This window comes from Rana temporaria, chromosome 4, assembly GCF_905171775.1.
Source record: "Rana temporaria chromosome 4, aRanTem1.1, whole genome shotgun sequence".
Taxonomy (NCBI): Eukaryota; Metazoa; Chordata; class Amphibia; order Anura; family Ranidae; genus Rana; species Rana temporaria.
In genome coordinates, this window is record NC_053492.1 from 251,374,935 (window position 1) to 251,394,479 (window position 19,545).

The window sequence follows — 19,545 nt, forward strand, 5'->3', positions numbered from 1 at the left end:
TTTCATCAGTCCAAACCGATCGTGTATAGGCCCCATAGGTTATTTAACCTTCGGTTAAAAAAATAGGAACTTGCTTTAAAATGTAACCGATGGATGCCTAACCGATAGGTCAAAAACGATCGTTAGTATGCAAAAGCATCGGTTAAAAACCCGTGCATGCTCAGAGTCAAGTCGACGCATGCTTGGAAGCATTGAACTTCGGACTGTTCTCATCGGATGGACTGATCGTGTGTACGAGGCTTTACAGTAGTAAACAGGGCTGTAATTTGTGATGTCTTGCTTACTACTGTGTGATTTCTGTGATTAGTCACAACAATCACATAGTACAAGGGCCAACAACAGCGGCTCTGTACCATGTGATAGTTGTGACCAATAACAGCATCATAGTAGTAAAGAAAAGGTTTCATGAATGAAACCTTTGAACAGTGTTACTAATTGCTTCTACAATGATCATCACTGTGATAAACAATCAGAGTTTTAAGAATAATTAAAATAAAACCCCTGATCACTTTACCAGAGTAGTACATTGTCCCCAGAGTGACATTGCACTGCTATAGTGACACCTTGAAAAAAAACATTGTAAAAAAAACAAAAACAAAAAAACAATGTGGTGGTGATCAGATACAATGGCTGGCTGCTCTAGTATCACTTTATGTGCTCCCAGTCAGTATCCCTATCCAACCATGTGCAAGTAAAAATGTGATTGGGTTTTCTTTGCAAGGTGAATACCTCATTTACTAAGCTCTGTAGCAAGTGCACTTGTAGTGCACAGTATATTTACCTTTAGTAATTCAACCTCGCAGTGTTCCTTATCTCCGCAAATCACTCAAAGTGTCCATAATCACCACAGTTCGCTCACAGTGTCCCTAGTCACCACCACTCACTCACACTGTCCCTAATCACTGCAACCCATTCACAGTCTCCTTGAACACTTACTGCCCGGACTATAGCAAAATGACAGCCGGGAGGTGGCTCAGTTAGCCTGACTGGGCATCATATAATGTCCCGCAGGATAAGCTGTGACCATGCGCCCTGGGGGCCACATCGCAATGATCGGTGGTGCGGTATGTCAGTCTGACACACCGTAACACTGATCTCGATAAAGAGTCTCTGACGAGTGTAAACAGGAAGAGCCGTTTATTGTCTTTTCTTCACTCGTGTCTGACAGACGCGAGTAGAGGAGAGCTTATCATCGTCTCTCCTGACAGGTGGAGTCTGTGTTGATTGCTTATCAGTGCAGCCCCCCCTGCGGATGCCCACCCAGGACCACCAGGAATGCCTCCAGGACCACCAAGGTGGCCCACAAAGGACGCCCACCAGGTATGCCACCCTTGACCACCAGGCATATACCAATCAGTACCCAGGCAGTTGCCGTGAAGTTGCAGTGCCTATCAGTGCCGCCTACCAGTGCCTATCAGTGCTGCCTATCAATGCCACTCAAAAGTACCCATCAGTGAATCCTTTCAGTGCCCATCAGTGCCCACCAGTGCCATCTATTAGTAGTGCCTACCAGTGCCTAGTGCCCATCAGTCCTGCCTATCAATGTCACCCATAAGTACCCATCAGTGCAGACTTTCAGTGCCCACCAGTGCCACCTATTAGTGCCTATCAGTGCTGCCTATCAGTGCCCAGAGCCCATCAGTGCCGCCTATCAATGCCACCCATAAGTACCCATCAGTGCAGCCTTTCAGTGCCCATCAGTGCCCACCATTGCCACTTATTAGTGCCTATCAGTGCCGCTTATCAGTGCCCAGTGCCCATCAGTGCCGCCTATCAATGCCACCCATAAGCACCCATCAGTGCAGCCTTTCAGTGCCCATCAGTACCCCCAGTGCCACCTATTAGTGTCCATCAGTGCTGCCTATCAGTGCCCATCAGTGCTGCGTATCAGTGCCACCTATCAGTGCCGTTTATCAGTGCCCATCAGTGTCATCTATCAGTGCCCATCAGTGACACCAAATCAGTGGCACCTAATTGGTGCCACCTCATCCGTGCCGTCTTATCAGTGCCTGTTAGTGCAGCCTCATCGGTGTCCATCAGTGAAAGAGAAAACTGACTTATTTACAACATTTTATGACAGAAACAAAGAAAAACATTATTTTCTTCAAAATGTTTAGTCTTTTTTTATTTGTTTAGCAACAAATAAAAACCGCAGAGATGATCAAATTCCACCAAATGAAAGCTCTATTTGTGGGAACAAAATGATAAAAAAAATAGTTTGGTTACTGCATAGCATGATCGCGCAATTGTCATTTAAAAGGTGACAGCGCTGAAAGCTGAAAATTGGCTCGGGCAGGAAGAGGGGAAAGTGCCCGATATTGAAGTGGTTAATCACCACATTCTATTCACCGTGTCCCTAATCACCACTGCACCAGTCAGGCCGCGTACACACAAAACCGATGAGAGTGGACCGAGGTTCAGTTTCATCGGTCCAAACCGACCGTGTGCATAGCCCATCGATCTGTTGTCCTTCGGTCCAAAATTTTAAAACATGCTTTAAAATCGAACTTGATGGCCCGCTGCGCGATCGGTCCAAACCGATGGTTAGTACAGAAAGCATCGGTTCAAAACCCGTGCATGCTCAGAATCAAGTCGACGCATTCTTGGAAGCATTGAACTTCGTTTTATTCAGCACGTCGTGTGTTTGACGTCACCGCGTTCTGACCCGATCGGTTTTTGGAACGATGGTGTGTACGCACATCAGACCATCAGGCCACTTCAGCGGTGAACCGATGGAAATGGCCCGTCTCATCAACGACCGTGTGTACGCGGCCTCAGTGTTACTAAGCACCACTACCCACTCTCACTGTCGCTAATCATTAATAATCATAGTAAGATGCCGCACTAAAACCAATGAAAATTATTTGAAAATGTGAAACTAGTCATTAGCACAAATGACAGTGAAAACAACCTTAAACAACTGACATGAAAAATTAAAAATTAAGGTTTCAAAAAATAATTAATATATAAAGTTTGTGCAAAGAAGTCTGACATCAATTTAAGTAATTTAAGGTGGATTCCAGGAAACAGCAATACAATCGATAATCTGTAGACCTCAAATCTGCACTCCGAATATAAGAACACCACGTGTCCTTCAAACACCCACATGTAAGTATGCTTACCAAAGCCAACGTAACTCTCTGTAAGGAAAACTCAGAAAGCGCTTATGTGAATAAACCTTCACTGGGATAGCCAGGATTCTTAGGTTGGTCTCCGGTGTTTCTCCGTTAAAAGTTTCCAAAATAGAAAGAAGTAGAGCACAAGGCTGATATAGTGTAAAATAGCCAAATCGACTTTATTTAAAATAGATAAAAAATATATAAAAAAATACTTGAGTATTTTCAAAAGATTCATTATGCCTTTGGAGTGTTTGCTTTTCAAATAGGGGCATTTTGTGGGTTTTCCCACTGTCCTGATCTTCCAGGGCCTCCACAAATGTGTTAGGTAGTCCAAGGTGCTCCTTGGATTTTGGGCCTCTCTGCTTCTAGGCTGTGAAAAAGTCTCACACATGTGGTAACCCCATAATCGGGAGGCATAGCAGAATGTGTGTTGAGTGCAATTGTAAGGACGCCTATGCTGTGTGGGAGAAATAACATGTTAAAATGGCAACTTTGTGAAAAAAATATTGAATTTCTTAATTTTCCAAAAAGTTGTTACAGAAAATTAGAACTTCAAAAAACTCACCATGCCTCTTACTACATACCTTTGGCTGTTTACTTTCCAAAAAGAGGTCATTTGGGGGTATTTGTACTGTCTTGGGTTCATAAAATGAGTCAGTACATTAGGATGATTGATTTTCAAATATACTATATATACTATACTGTATATACCATAGTTTGTCACACAGTCTAAATATATACTGATTTGGGTTATTTGCACTGTACCAAAGAAATGTAGCAGAATATATTTTGGTCTAAATGTTTGAAGAAAGATTATTCATCTGCAAATATTTCTAACAGAAGGTAAGAAAAACATGTTTCTTTTTTGAACATTTCTGGTATTTTTCATTTATATAGCAAAACATAAAAAACCCAGCAGTGATTAAATACCACCAAAAGAAAATGGTATCTGTCTAAGACCCCTTTCACACTGAAGCATTTTTACAGCGTTTAAAACGCTCAAAAAACACTCTCCATGCATCTCAATGGACCCTTTCATACTGAGTCCTGCAAGCAGCATCTTTGGAGCAGCTTTTGGGCACTGAAAAAAACGCTCCAAAAACGCCCCTCTCCATTGAAATGAATTGAAAGCGCTGTAAAAACGCCTTGCCCTTTCACACTGAGGCGTTGCACTGGTGGGGCGTTGAGAAAAGTCCTGCAAGCAGCATCTTTGGAGCAGCTTTTGGGCGCTGAAAAAAACGCTCCAAAAACGCCCCACTCCATTGAAATGAATTGAAAGCGCTGTAAAAACGCCTTGCCCTTTCACACTGAGGCGTTGCACTGGTGGGGCGTTGAGAAAAGTCCTGCAAGCAGCATCTTTGGAGCAGCTTTTGGGCGCTGAAAAAAACGCTCCAAAAACGCCCCTCTCCATTGAAATGAATTGAAAGTGCTGCAAAAATGCCTTACCCTTTCACACTAAGGCACTGCAAAAACGCCCTAAAACGTTAGGGTCTTAGCGGTGCTTTACCAGCATTTTTCGGACACCGGCAGTGTAAAAAAGGCTCTGAAAGCACTCGGGCTTTCACATTGGGATTGCAAATGAGGTTTCACTCGAATAATGCTCGAATAACACTCGAAAAACGCCCCAGTGTGAAAGAGGCCTTAAAAATGATAAAAAATTCATTTGGATACAGTGTTGCATGGTTGAGTAATTGTCATTCATCATGTGGTAGCACTTAAATCTGAAAATTGGCCTGGGCAAAAAGGAATTGAAAGTGTCCAGTACTAAGACGGTTAAAGGGTAAGTTCACCTTTTCTAAATTCCAGCTCTCCTATGCACCAATATAGCATTCATTAATTTTTGCAAAAATATCAAAGCTTTCCATTAAATCTAGAGTCACTTACTTTTCTTGTCCTATACCACGTTCCCAGATGTTTCCATTAGTGGTGTCTTCTTCCTGATCAGACTTTAGGTCATGACACAGGAAGGAGTGCACACTCTGCATCATCTACCCACCTATTCCCAGGTGCACGTTTTTTAAATGAAATGCAATCAATGAGTGATCACATAGGAGGGAGTGGACAGAAAAACTCCACTGTCAAGCCCCGTTCACAACTGCATAGTGGGAACTTGCATTCCCACATGCATTTGTTGTTTTTTTAGGTGGGGGGCATTTTAAAGCATTTTCACTCATCACACATAGGGCAGCCCATCCATCTGAATGAGCTGCCCTACACACAACAATCGCCCCAAATAAGCTTCAGAACTTGTTAGAGTGGAGCTTGGTGCCTTAGTTTTAGTGCAGCACATTTCTGAAATGCAAGGAAACGCACAGATGTGAATGGAGCCTTGTTGTTCTTGTGTTATCGCACACATTTCACTTTCAGGCCCCATTCACATCTAGCATAGTGGGAGCACACACTTATTTGTGTCTTGCTTTTCCAGTTACATGCATAGGGCAGCCTGTTGATTTAAACTGGCTCCACAACATGTGGCTAATGGGACATTTTGGCGTTTTGTGGGTTGTGTGTTTTTTTACTGTGCGTTTTGCAGCATTTGCCTCTCGTTTGTTCACATGGCAAAATGTGTGTTTGCTTCTGTGTTTGGTGTGCCATTAACAATTAATGGCACTGAAAGTGCAACTAGTAATTTTAGGTGTATAAACATGGCCATACACTATGCAATCTGATTGTTTAAGGTGATCACTGATTGATTGCATTTCATTACTCGTCGAGGAAAACGACGAGATTCTCGGTCGTGTGTACGAGGCCTCAATCTAGGCTTACCTGTAAGTTAAAGGCCCCGTACACACGACCGAGTTTCTCGGCAGAATTCAGCCAGAAACTCGGTCGGAGCTGAATTCTGCCGAGTGTACACTTTCGGCCGAGGAAGCCGACGAGGACCTCGGCGAGGAAATAGAGAACATGTTCTCTATTTCCTCGTTGTTCAATGGGAAATTTCGGCTCGCCGAGATCCTCGGCGGCTTCACAAGGAACTCGACGGGCAAAACGATGTGTTTTGCCCGTCGAGTTCCTCGCACGTCTGTACGTGGCCAAAGTGGTTGTAACGGGTTTACAACCACTTTAACTGATTTTTCTGTGTTTTGCTTTACACACAGTCTTTGTTAGTCATATTTACTAATTATATTTTTAGATTTGTGGCTAAAGTTGCAATACAATACAGCACACTCAGCATTTAGTGTTGTTACTGACAAAATCACAGGCTGTTGTACCATAAGATAAACACTTATGTCATGTGTGATAATGACATACTAACATTAAAATTTCAACAAATTAAAGCTAAAATGTTTGTAATGGGGTGTGGAATGTAAATGGAACCCCACACACAAAGGCTTTCAATCATTCAAGCGGTGAAGAACAGACACCTCAAAAATAAGTTTTGCACTCTGTATTAACTGTTCAGAATGTATTGGTCAGGTTCCTATAACTTGTAAACCACTACAGTTTGCAGAACACCAAAAAAATGTAAAAAATTCCACTCTAAATAATTTGCAAACGAATGCAATCTGCTTTGTCATTTAGAAATTACTAGTTTGTTTCAGATTGCAACCAAATCACCTATTATATTTTCTAACTTCAAATGATGTATTGGTAACTTTATACAAACACTTTTTCCAAAATATATAATATTTGGCTTACCTCATTAACGGAGAAATCGACATTTCTAAATTTTGCCTCTACTAGTTTTTAGGATGAGTAGTCTTACTGCAGTGCATATTTCACTTAACTCAACTATATCACTTTAAGACTTACATCGGATAATATTGATACAATCTACTGAATATGTGCTAAATTTTCCGAGTTACCACTGTGTACATGTAAAATATGGGTCCCTGGAAGAAAACATAATAAATTAATTTTCTTTTGAACTGTTTCAGACAGCTAGCCTAAAATACGTGCTGGTAGGGTAATAACTGGGACAAATTGATATTTCATGTCCTCTACAGTGTAATCAGTTTGCTTCATCTCAATTGCAAGAAAAGTACTCCATGCCATCTCCTTACAAATTTAGACTACCAATAAAATTACAAATAGCTATGCTGTGTTGATCCCATAATAATATAAAAGCTTTTTCTGCCTGAACCATAGCAAGATGTCTATATATTTTCCATCTATTTTCTTATCTCCATGTTTGTAAAAAATCTCACTATTTGGTAATGTGGTGCCATATAAACATCAGTTCAAATTATTTTGCCTCCATTCCTGAAAAGGTGTTATTTTTGCTGTGCTGTGTGTTATTTTTAAGCATTTGGTGTAATGTGGGCTATAATAAGAATACTTGTGTTTGATTACACAGTAAGCAAAAACATTATAATAATGTTTTAATTCTTTTTTTTTTTTTTTATGTTGTTTCTTATTTCCTGTGTGAAAAAGAAAGAGAATGTGTAAAGTAAAATAAGATCGGTCTTTCCCAGCTTGAATTTATCCCAATACTGCCTTACTTCTGTTTGGAGCACATATAATGATAAATAGGTAGATTCAGGTAGAGTTAGGCCGACTTATCAGTAGATAAGTCGACCTAACTCAGAATCTACGCCGACCTATGTTTAAGCGTATGCTCAAACAGAGATACGCTTAAACATATCTAAGATAGGACAGCTTGCGCCGTCCTATCTTAGATTGCAATATTTTGGATGGCCGCTAGGTGGCGCTTCCATTGAGGTCGGCGTAGAATATGTAAATGAGTTGATACACCAATTCACGAACGTACGCCCGGCCGCCGCAGTCGATTTACGCCGTTTCCGTAAGGCATTAGCAGGCCTAAAGTTATTCCATCTATTAGGTGGAATAACAATGTTAAAGTATGGCCGCCGTTCCCGCCGCGAGATTCAAATTTTTTACGTTGTTTGTGTAAGTCGTCCGCGAATCGGGATTTACGTCGTTTACGTCCAAGTCTAAATCAATAGGCCCGTGCAGCGTACGTAGCCGCAATGCACACTGGGAAATGTAGGCGCCCGGCGCATGCGCAGTTAAAAAAAACGTAAAAAACGTGAGGTCAAGCCTCATTGCCATCAAACACGTCCCCCTCCAAGACATTTGAATTCGGCGCCCTTACGCCCGCCCTCTTTAGGCTACGCCGCCGTATATAACCAGGCAAGTACATTGAGAATCATGTACTTGCCTAGCTAACTTATGGCGGCGTAGCCTAAACAGGCTAAGCTACGCCGCCGCAAGTTTAGGCACTTCTCTCTGAATCTACCTATTAGTCTGGACTATCAGTGGTGCTCAGTCATACCTTTCAAAGCAGCACAGAAAAACATAGTCATGTTAGAATCTGACTCACTCCTGGACTGTTGTCGTTACTGCCTTATTATGACAACCAATAAAGACACCAGCACCACTGAATATTATCCTGGCCAGGACATTATCCTGGAGCTGCTGTTAAAAATCATGGGGCCCAATACAGCCTACTTGACAGAGTCCACCACCCCCACCAAAAAATATCAAAACAATATTTTCACAAAAAATACACTAAAATTATTATTAGCAGACAAAGACACAACATAAATTGCAAAGTTCCTGCTAAATCTAAAAGATAAAACTGTATTGTAATAATAAACAAAGCCCCATGTGTAAATGAGGTCTTGAGGCTCATTCAAATAGATGCTGTGTCCTATACAGTGTGAATCAGTGTTTTTTATATATTTTTATGTGGCTTTAGCTGTGTGCAAGCAGCCTATGTTAAAGTGATTGTAAAGGCTATTTTTTTATTTATTTTTTAATAACAAACATATCATACTTACCTTCACTGTGCAGCTCATTTTGCACAAAATGTAAGATTATCATTGTGGCACCAATGAATTCATTCTGGTGGGAATTCCTTGCTTTTGTATCCAAAATAACGCATAAAATCTCCAAGAAGTGAAAATGAAATACTGTATATATTGTAATACCACTTAAATTATAAACTGTGCAAATATTGTCATAGTACTCACATTAACATGCATAATTGAGTGCCATAACCATTGCAAAACAGCACCTCCAACCAACTAATCAACTTGTGGTCACACCATGCACATTACCAAAATGTTTTTCAGTAAGCGCTCCTTTCATATATAAAGTAGGAGCATCAATACTCCTCACAGTCCACCATTCTTCAATGCTAGTATTCTCCCATCCACCTGTAAAACACCTGTAAACCTCAGTTAAGAAGCACCTGAAGTGCCATGGTGGCCATCTTAACTGAGGTTTACATGTGTTTTTACCAGGCATTTCTTTGTAAGTAGATTTTTGTACATTAAACATTGCATTTTAACTATACTGCTGCACTTTGGGGCCTTTTTTTTAAATGTCTTCTAGAAGGTGTGCTGACTTCTATCATACAATCGGATATACTTTGTAAATTTTCACCATATTCACCAAGGTAAGTGAAAATTCAGCTACTATGTGTTATTCCGTTAGTAAATCAGACACATTGTGTTAGAGCCATTGATTATAGTTTTGTGAGATGTTAAGTCTTTCAAGGGAACCAAGGGAATGATGGATAGATGGAATGATGGATGGTGCATGTTATTATATGTTGATGATGTCTCACTTGCCCTTAAAAAAAACGTATTTTTTTGTGGCCTTAAGATATTTCTCAAAATTGTAGAGGTGTTGTCTAAATTTTAAAAACACAACATTCTTAAAAGCAAATCAGATGTTGAGAAGTTTCCTTGATTAAGACCTGGTGAAAGAACCAGTTGTGGTTATTGTAAGATAACCTAATACATATTTAGGTACTAATATTTATATTATGCAAAATTATTTTATATCCAATGGAAAATGTTTTAAATGGTAAAAATGGACAGGCTGCCACATACTTAAAGCGGAGGTTCCGCAGGTTTTGCTTTTTTTTTTTAAACTGTGCAATGCATGGTAATATAGCTAGCTAGGTACTACTCACCTGCTAGCCGCTCGTACGTCCGTCAGCTCCGTTTTCGTAAAAAATAAGAACTTATAAAAAATACTGCTGTGCTTTTCCATCTTGCTTGTGGGCATTTTGAATCCCACAAGCAAACACTTCCTGGATTCCTTAGTTAAAATGGAAAATTAGTATCCTCCCTCGTCACATGACGCGCTTTGCGAGTCATGTGACCCGCTTCCCGCGTCACGTGACACTCGAGCTAGAGCGAGAATACACGCCTAGCTATTTCGGATGGTCTCCTGTGAGTTGTGAAACGTCACTCCCAGGAGACCTTGCGCACAGAGTAAAGCAGGTGGGAGAATGGATGGACAGCCGCACTCCAAAAAGTCTTGTTGAAAAAAGACGTGCTCTTTATTGTAAAAAGGAAAAAATGCACAGCACACAACAGCATACAGTGGGATAGACAACTGACGCGTTTTGCATTAACAACTAATGCTTAGTCAAGACTTTTTGGAGTGCGACTGTCCATCCATTCCCCCACCTGCTTAATTCTATGCATTGCCAGCACCCGTGTGATTCCTGAGTGGACATTGATTACCTGCCTGTGCTCACCTGGAGCGGCGGTCTCCCTACCTATCCTTGCGCACAGAGTAGTTGGGGAAAAGGAGCGACACGGCCACTCCCCGCAGGGAAGAAGACCCGGAAGTCATGAAGAATGCAGGTAAGGCTACAGATTTTTTAAAAATTGACAACGCTACAAGGATTAATTAAGGCTGCAGATAAGATAGCTATAACGTTCAGTTTGAGGGTGAACCTCTGTTTTAAGAAAGAGTTTAGATCTCCAGCCAAAGCTTGTTCCAGTTTGTATAGAGCAATGAATGTTAAAAACTTCTGTCAGGTTTTTAAATCTATGCTGTATGTATCCTGACAGCAGATTTACCTTCGCCTTCAATGGTCACTGGGTTAGAAAATTGGGAAGAATCCTTTCAATAGGGAAATAGGGATGCAACACTGTTTTCAGGAGATTGCTATGAATCTGTGTCAGGTTTTATTGCAAGATTAAAAAAAGAAAAAAAAAGTGGACCTGCTTTGTTTGCTGTGTACAGGCAATCAGCTCCAATGGTGCTACAGAAAAAAAAATGGTGGTGCCTACTGGAGAATTTTCTTGTTATCTACTGGGCATTCTGGAACAGTAAGGGCAGTGCTGCTGCCCTTTTAGTCCTTTTTCCTAAGGACACACCATGCAGTCTATTTTTCTGGATTTACTATTACTGTACATACAGATCTATAACATTATTTCAGCTCTTTTGTCACCGATTGGGGTCTCCAGGCTATATATGCAAATCATCCATCAAACGTTCTCTGAAATTGACCGGCCTGATGGCTAATTATCACAAGCACCCAAAGTTCCCCAATCTGAATACAAATAGTGACTATAAACAACATGCCCATACTGTAATATGTACATTGCTACCACTCACAGCTTACAGACTTATGAGGAACTGCTCCCCTCAAGTCAGTACACTCTGCTCTCAAGCAGACTGTCATATAAGCTTTTGCCAAACAAGCACAGTGCTGTCAATAGCAGGTACAAGTTGGATAAACCAGGCAATATCGCTTATAGAGCTAGTGAAAACAATAAATCCACTGTCTTTTACTGCCAGCTGCCACTTTAGAGAATAACTACCAAAATCTAGATGGCTGGACACACAGGCAGAAGCAAATCTCTCATACAATCTAGTACACTTTACTTGTTGTTTAGCAGCTAGATGATTCCTATATGCATAAGTGTGTGCACAGAGCGTGCCTAATGGGCCTGGGCACACCCTAATACAGGGGCGAACTGACAACTCTTGGGGCCCCCGGGCAATAGAAGATTATGGGGCCCCCGGGCTTAGAGATGGCCACCAAGCCAGGAGCCAGTACAGAGGTGGGGCAGCTAAAATCTCGGGATTTTCACATCAAAAGCATGTCGGTTTTGGACATATCAGGGACAGATGTAAAAAAACACAGATTTTTACATACTGTCCCTGGTTTTACTGAGCCTGGCAACCCTGATGGGGCCCCCTAGTGGCATGGGGCCCTCGGGCAGTGCCCGAGAGCCTCAATGGTCAGTCCGCCCCTGCCCTAATATCACCTTGCGCAACACCTACCAACTGCACTGGATTGAGCATGGCCATCATTAAATTTGATTTAAATCCTGGTGTGCCGCCAATCCAGGCTGAATCCCAGTGCCAGAACACATTCTGGCACTCTCCCCCACTTATTAGCCTGAAGATGTAAAACGCTGGTCCTCTCGGTGTCTCTTCTGCAGCTGTCATTTTTACAGACAGTTACAGAGGAAACACTGTTTGCTCATTCTGGGGAGAAGGTGGGTACTAAAGGACAACACAGGGAGTAGGGAGCCAGGCTATGATTGACTGTGATTGGCTTTATTCCAGGGAGGAGACGAGTGAGTGAGTGAGTGAGTGAGTGAGTGAGTGACTAACTTAGGGTGCTAATAGCTGGCACAGCAGTGGGGGCGGGGCTATAAGCCAATCACAGTCAATCATTGCCCCTACTTCCTGTGCCATCCTTTTGTACCCTCCCCTTCACTGGGATAAACATTGTTTCCTCTAATGCCGCGTACACACGATCGGTTCGTCTGATGAAAACGTTTTGATGGGCCCCATTGGTTTTTTATCCATCGGTGAAAAAACGAGGAACTTGTTTTAAAATTATCTGATTAAAAAACGATAGAAAAAAACGATCGTCTGTGGGCACGTCCATCGGTTAAAAATCCAGGCATGCTCAGAATCAAGTCGACGCATGCTTGGAAGCATTAAACTTCATTTTTCTCAGCACGTCGTTGTGTTTTACGTCACCGCGTTCTGACACGATCGTTTTTTTAACTGATGGTGTGTAGGCAAGACTGATGAAAGTTAGCTTCATCGGATATCTGATGAAAAAATCCATCAGACCGTATTCATCGGATGAACCGATCGTGTGTACAGGGCATAATTGCCTGTGACAAGCACAGCTGCAGGGGAGACACAAAAAGAGAATTGACTTACTTCTGTTCTTCTCACTGGACTCTTCGGGCCAGATTCACGTAGAATCACGGCGGCGTAACGTATCCTAGATACGTTACACCGCCGCAATTTTTCATCGCAAATGCCTGATTCACCAAGCACTTGCGATGAAAACCTACGCCCGCGGCCTCCGGCGCAAGGCGGGCCAATTCAAATGGGCGTGTGCCATTTAAATTAGGCACGCTCCCGCGCCGGACCTACTGCGCATGCTCCGTTTCCTAACTCCCGCCGTGCTTTGCGCGCCGTGACGTAATTTTTTTGAACGGCGACGCGCGTAGCGTACTTCCGTATTCCCGGACGGCTTACGCAAACGACGTTGATTTTTACATTTCGACGCGGGAACGACGGCCATACTTTAGATAGCAATACACTTGCTGACTAAAGTTAAGGCACCAAAAAAAAAGTGTAACTTTGCAACGGGAAACTAGACTAGCGGCGACGTAGCGAACGCGAAAAACCGTCGTGGATCCGCCGTAACTCCTAATTTGCATACCCGACGCTGGTTTACGACGCAAACTCCCCCCAGCGGCGGCCGCGGTACTGCATCCTAAGATCCGACAGTGTAAAACAATTACACCTGTCGGATCTTCTGTCTATCTATGCGTAACTGATTCTATGAATCAGTCGCATAGATAGAAACAGAGATACGACGGCGTATCAGGAGAAATGCCGTCGTATCTCATTTGTGAATCTGGCCCATCATGGTACTCAGGGTACGTCAACTCTGAATCTTCTCCCCCTTTTCTTATTCCCTGGTCCAATAGGCAGGGCTATAATTAGCTTTAATTTAGCTTTGCCTACTGGACCAGGGAATAGGACACAGGAGTAAAGTGGCAAGCATCAAGGGGATCCAAAAAGCTACATCCCTCATAATGCTATACAATTATAGCTAAATATATTGAAATTTTATTTACATCTGCATTTCTCAACTTTGTTTGCCATTGTAAAACATTTGAAATAATTTGCAAGTTTTAGGAAACTCTTGCTAAAAATAACTATATCACAGTTCACACTATAATATCATAACCAGTAAATTGTATATATAAGGAATAAAGAATGCTGTATACTTAGAACATCTGACACACAGAAAATATCATAACATAACACCTACCTGCTCTATATGACTAAAATAACCCAAACGGGAAGATGTATCTCCCATAGAGGACTCACCCCTGGCATCCTTTACACCTGATTGAGAAAGGCTACTCCACAGTCTTCTGCATTTTTATTAGTAACAAGTATAACATTGTAAACCTTTAAGTGTTATAGGATTACAACAATCACACTTGTTCACTTTTATACAAGATGCTGCTACTAATTATTTTATGACCAATATGATTTTTGAAAATACCTTTTTTTATCCTGTTAATATAAAAAGCTATCCATCACCAATATGGCAATAAATGTACCAACTCTAACCAGACAAGTTGCTCATACCTGTATAGTTTCCTTTTTAGTAAATACAATACACAGTGGTGGATTTATTAAAGGCAAATAAACTGTGCACTTTGCAAGAACAGTTGCATCCATCCCAGAGCTTAATAAATGTGGTAAAGTTATAATAATTTCCATCATCCAATCGCATGCAAGCAAAAAAAATTTTTTCCTTGCACCTGATTAGGTATTCTTTACTAAATGAAGCTTAATTACATTTACATCGACTAAGGAAAATAAGTACAACTGCACATGCATAGTCTAAAATACTTTCAGTCCAATTCTTTCAACAATTTGGTAAGAGCCGGTTTACATAGGGGCAACACTACTTTCAGCAAGACTTTGGGAGGCAACTTGAACACGACTGGAGTATGAATCACAACGCGACTTGGGGTGTCTTCAGCGTGACTTACAAAGCGACTTGAAGTCGCCTCCAGGAGGGGAACGCCACACTAAATTTTAAATAAAAAAACGGTATGGGTTCCCCCTCCAAGAGCATACCAGGCCCTTAGGTCTGGTATGGATTTCAAGGGGAACCTCCTATGCCGAAAAAACGTTGTGGGGGTCCCCCCCAAATCCATACCCTTATCTGAGCACGCAGACCGACCGGTCAGGAAAGGGGGTGGGGACGAGCGAGTGCCCCCCCTTCTGAACTGTACCAGGCGGCATGCCCTCAACATGGGGGGTGGGTGCTTTGGGGCAGGGGAGCGCCCTGCGGACCCCCCACCCTAAAGCACCTTGTCCCCATGTTGATGGGGACAAGGGCCTCTTCCTGATAACCCTGGCCGTTGGTTGTCGGGGTCTGCAGCAGGGGGCCTATCAGAATCTGGGAGCCGCCTTTAAAAATGGGGCCCCCAGATCCCAGCCCCCCACCCTATGTGAATGAGTATGGGGTACATCGTACCCCAACCCATTCACCTGGGGGGTAAAAAGTGTCAACAAATTATATTGGCCTCTAATGACGTCACAGTCCCAGCATGCTCCGTGTGGTGACGACATAAGGGGGTGGGGTAGCACACACCGACATTACAGCGGGAGGGAGCATCGAGGCAACATCGAAGAAGAGGGAAGAATGTGACGCAGAAGACCGGGCCCCCGCTGGTAAAAGAGCTGGAAGAAGACAGCGGTGGTGCCCGGCAGAAGGGAGAAATAACTGGAGAGCGGGAGAAGAGAGCAGAGAAGTCAGAAGACCCCCTTGAAGTCGGAAGAAGACCCCCCTGCCCCAAAGCACCCACCCCCCCATGTTGAGGGCATGCCGCCTGGTACAGTTCAGGAAGGGGGCGCTTGCTTGTCTCCACCCCCTTTCCTGACCGGCCGGTCTGGGGGAGATCCCACGCCATTTTTTCGGCATAGAGGGTTCCCCTTGAAATCCATACCAGACCTAAGGGCCTGGTATGATCTTTGAGGGGGAACCCATGCTGTTTTTTTTTATTTAAAATTTGGCGTGGAGTTCCCCTGTGGAAGGGAGGGGTTTACCTTAGAACAGGTTCACACTGGGGCAACTTCTTGTAAAGTTGCCTCACTGTGAATGGGGATCCGACTTGGAGGCGACTTCCATTGAAATCAATGGGTACAAGTCGCCTACAAGTCGGATTGAAATAGTACAGGAGCCTTTTTTTTCAAGTCGGGGCGACTGCAGTAGTGTGAACCGGCTCTAACACAGGGTGTTTACATTTATTTTAAACTGGGAAACTCAAGTGATCTATAAACCCTAGTGGGAATTCAATGTATTCTAATCCATAATTCTCTTTTTTGAGAAAATCTTAATTCAGTAATGATCTGTAGTTGCCTGTAAGATCATTAACTGAGTTTGTGCACCTCCAATCAGCAAATATTGTATGTAAAGTGTAAGATGGTGTATTCACTTGATGAAAACATACTAGAAAATGTTGTTTAGTCAAGAGCAAAAATATTGCTAACTGTACCACACAAATAAAGCGGGGAAAAACAGTTCATGCTGGGTTGCTGACATTCACAAAGCATCAGTGATTGTTTATCCTCTTCAGTACTAAAGTCTAGGGAAAAATTTGAAATTAATTTACTTTCTGGTAATTTTTTTCCCAACAAAGCTTTTATATCTTTTTCACAGCCCCGGTGTTACATTAGAAAAAGATTGAAATGGGTTTGAACATACCAAGATTAGTATGATAGTGCTTTTTTCATAAGTTTACAATAAGAAAAAGTCTAAATTACTTTGCACCCCCTTGCATTATTGTTTGGCATTCCAGCAATAATTGCAAAAGTCACCCAGAGCATCTAACATCCATTGGGATGTAAGAATAAATGTATTTTTCCATTGATTTAACCACTTCAGCCCCAGACCATTTTGGTGGTCAAAGACCACATGCAATTCTGATGCACAACAATCCTACGCATGCTTGGAATCATTGAATTTTTCTCTTGATGGGCACTGATGAGGCTGCATTGATCTCTTGTATCATGTCTGCAGTCTCTGGCCATCTCTTGTACTATGTCTACAGTCTCTGACCATCTTTAGTATGATGTCCTCAGTCTCTAACCATCTACTGTACCGTGCCTACAGCCTTTGACCATCTCTTGTATCATGTCCGCAACCTCTTACCACCTCTTGTATCATGTTCTCTTCTCTAAACATCTCTTGTATCATGTCCTCGGTCTCTAGCCATCACTTGTATAATGTCCTCAGTCTCTAACCATCACTTGTATTATGTCCTCAGTCTCTAACCGTCTCTTGCACCATGTCTGCAACCTCTGACCATCTGAATGAATGAATGAATGAAAACTTATATAGCGCAGCACATGCAAATTTAATCGCCTCTGGGCGATATCTCTTGTCTTATATCATGTTTGCAGTCTCTAAGGGGGAGTCTGTAGAGGAGTTAAGAGTGGGAGTGCTGCCAGGATGGGGGTCATGGGATAAGTCAGACGTGTGTGGACTGTAGAAAGGAGAATATAGGATAAAACCAGAGCCACCAACCTGGAGCCATCTAACTGAGCCCTGCACGATGTACCTGAGAGGAGGTTAGTGACAGGGCTGCCAGACAAGTCTGAGGGGGGGGTCAATGATGTAAGGGGGAGTGAATACAATAATATAAGGGGGCACTCATAAAAAGGTTTCCCTCTTATATCAGTAACCCACCCCCTTACTTTTGTGTATTCTTTCTGTGGAAGGTGGAAACCAGAGTCCGCCCACATTCCCAGAGTACCTGGGGTGCCCCTTGATGATGGACCAATTTTACCACTTTTAAATGGAATTTGCTTTTATGCGCTTACATATCTGCCTTCTATGTATATATAATACACTCTTCAAATGTGCTTTAAAATGCATGGTTTTCCCTGTCATGAACAGGGAAATAATGACATTATGATGTTGGGCTGGTATAATAATGCTATGGGCTGGTATGACATTTTTTTCAGGTCTGGTTTATATTCCCAGTACGGCCCTGCAAAGAGTGCGCTGTCAATTTCACTATTATGTGAGGTGCTGGTTGACAGCACATCTAACTCTTTCACAGGTTAACCAAAAGGTAAAGATAAACATAGGTTAGGGAAGGCCCTCCTATTTCCAAAATATATCATTTTTTATAAGGTATAATAAGAACAGTGCTGCCAACCGTCCGTATTTTTATGGACAGTTCGTAAAAACGGGTTGCGGGAATGTCCCAGTAAAAATACCCAAGATCGGTTCGGCTTGGAACTGCACATGGAGATTGGAGGCAGGGGGTGATTGGAGGCAGGGGGCGATGGTGGCTGTGGTGGCACCACAGAGGGGGATGAAGGCAAGGGTCAATAGAGGCAGGGGGAGATTGGAGGCAGGGGGTGTTAGTAGCAGGAGGAGATTGGAGGCAGGGGGTGTTGATGGCACTGCAGAGGGGGATGGTGGCACCGCAGAGGGTGGGGGATGGAGCCAGGGGTTGTTGGTGGCACCGCAGAGGGGGATGGAGGCAGGGGCGATGGAGGCAGGGGGTGATTGGAGGCAGGGGGCCTGGGGGAGATTGGAGGCGGGGGAGATTGGAGGCAAAGGGAGATTGGAGTCAGAGGGAGATTGGAGGCAGGGGGAGATTGGAGGCAGAGGGAGATTGGAGGCAGGGGGAGATTGTGGCACCGCAGAGGGGGGTGAAGGCAGGGGTTGTTGGTGGAAGAGGGGATGGAGGCAGGGGGTGATGTGACTAATTAATTTGCCCTTATTATATTGAAAATAACAAAAATATGTTTGTTTACCTTAATATCTACCTTAAATCACATTGCTATTTGCCTAGTGTACTTGTTTTTAGCCTAAATACTGAAATTTGCACTTAAAAATGTCATTTAGTAACTCTTGTAAAAAGCAAGTAAAAACGTAACTTAGCTGCACCAGTAAATTTCTGTTGTCGTGCCAGTAAATTTCAATCTGGTAGGTTGGCAACGCTGAATAAGAACTACATATAAAGTGTGAACCTTTTGCACCATCCCCTTTCACAGTATTCTGTTATTACTAGAGCAGGGGTGTCAAACTCAATTTCATTGTGGGCCGCATCAGCATTATGTTTGCCCTCAAAAGGACCGGTTGTATTCGTAAGATTAGATGTCCAGCGCATCCCTTCCCCTTTATATTCGATGTCAAGAGCCACCCCACCATCAGAAGTTGAGTCCCCCACTCTCCCTAACATCACAGTGCACCCACCTTTCCTTATGCTGCTGCTGGGAAGAAGCTGGATGCATTGCTTGAAAGCAGAAAGTAAGGGTCTGGAGTAGGACCAGAGGAGGGCTGGAGCTCTCCTGCAGCTGCAGGAGAGGTGCGAGGGCCACATGAAATGGCCTGGAGGGCCGGATTTGGCCCGTGGGCCTTGTGTTTGACACCTCTCTACTGGACTATAGGTCTAATACTGAAATCTGGGCATATAAAAAAAGACACCTATTAAAGCATGCTCTGAATTTATTTATGCATAACTAAATCTATTTTTAAGATGCAAGCACTAAAAGTATCTGAGCAAAGCCCAGACTTAGAAACATCAGATGGAGACAGTCAGTTATGCTGCAGTGCTCATATGCTAACAGGGAGCATGCTGATAGCAAAGAGCAGATCGAAAGAGATATTAGCTCATCAATGTGCTGC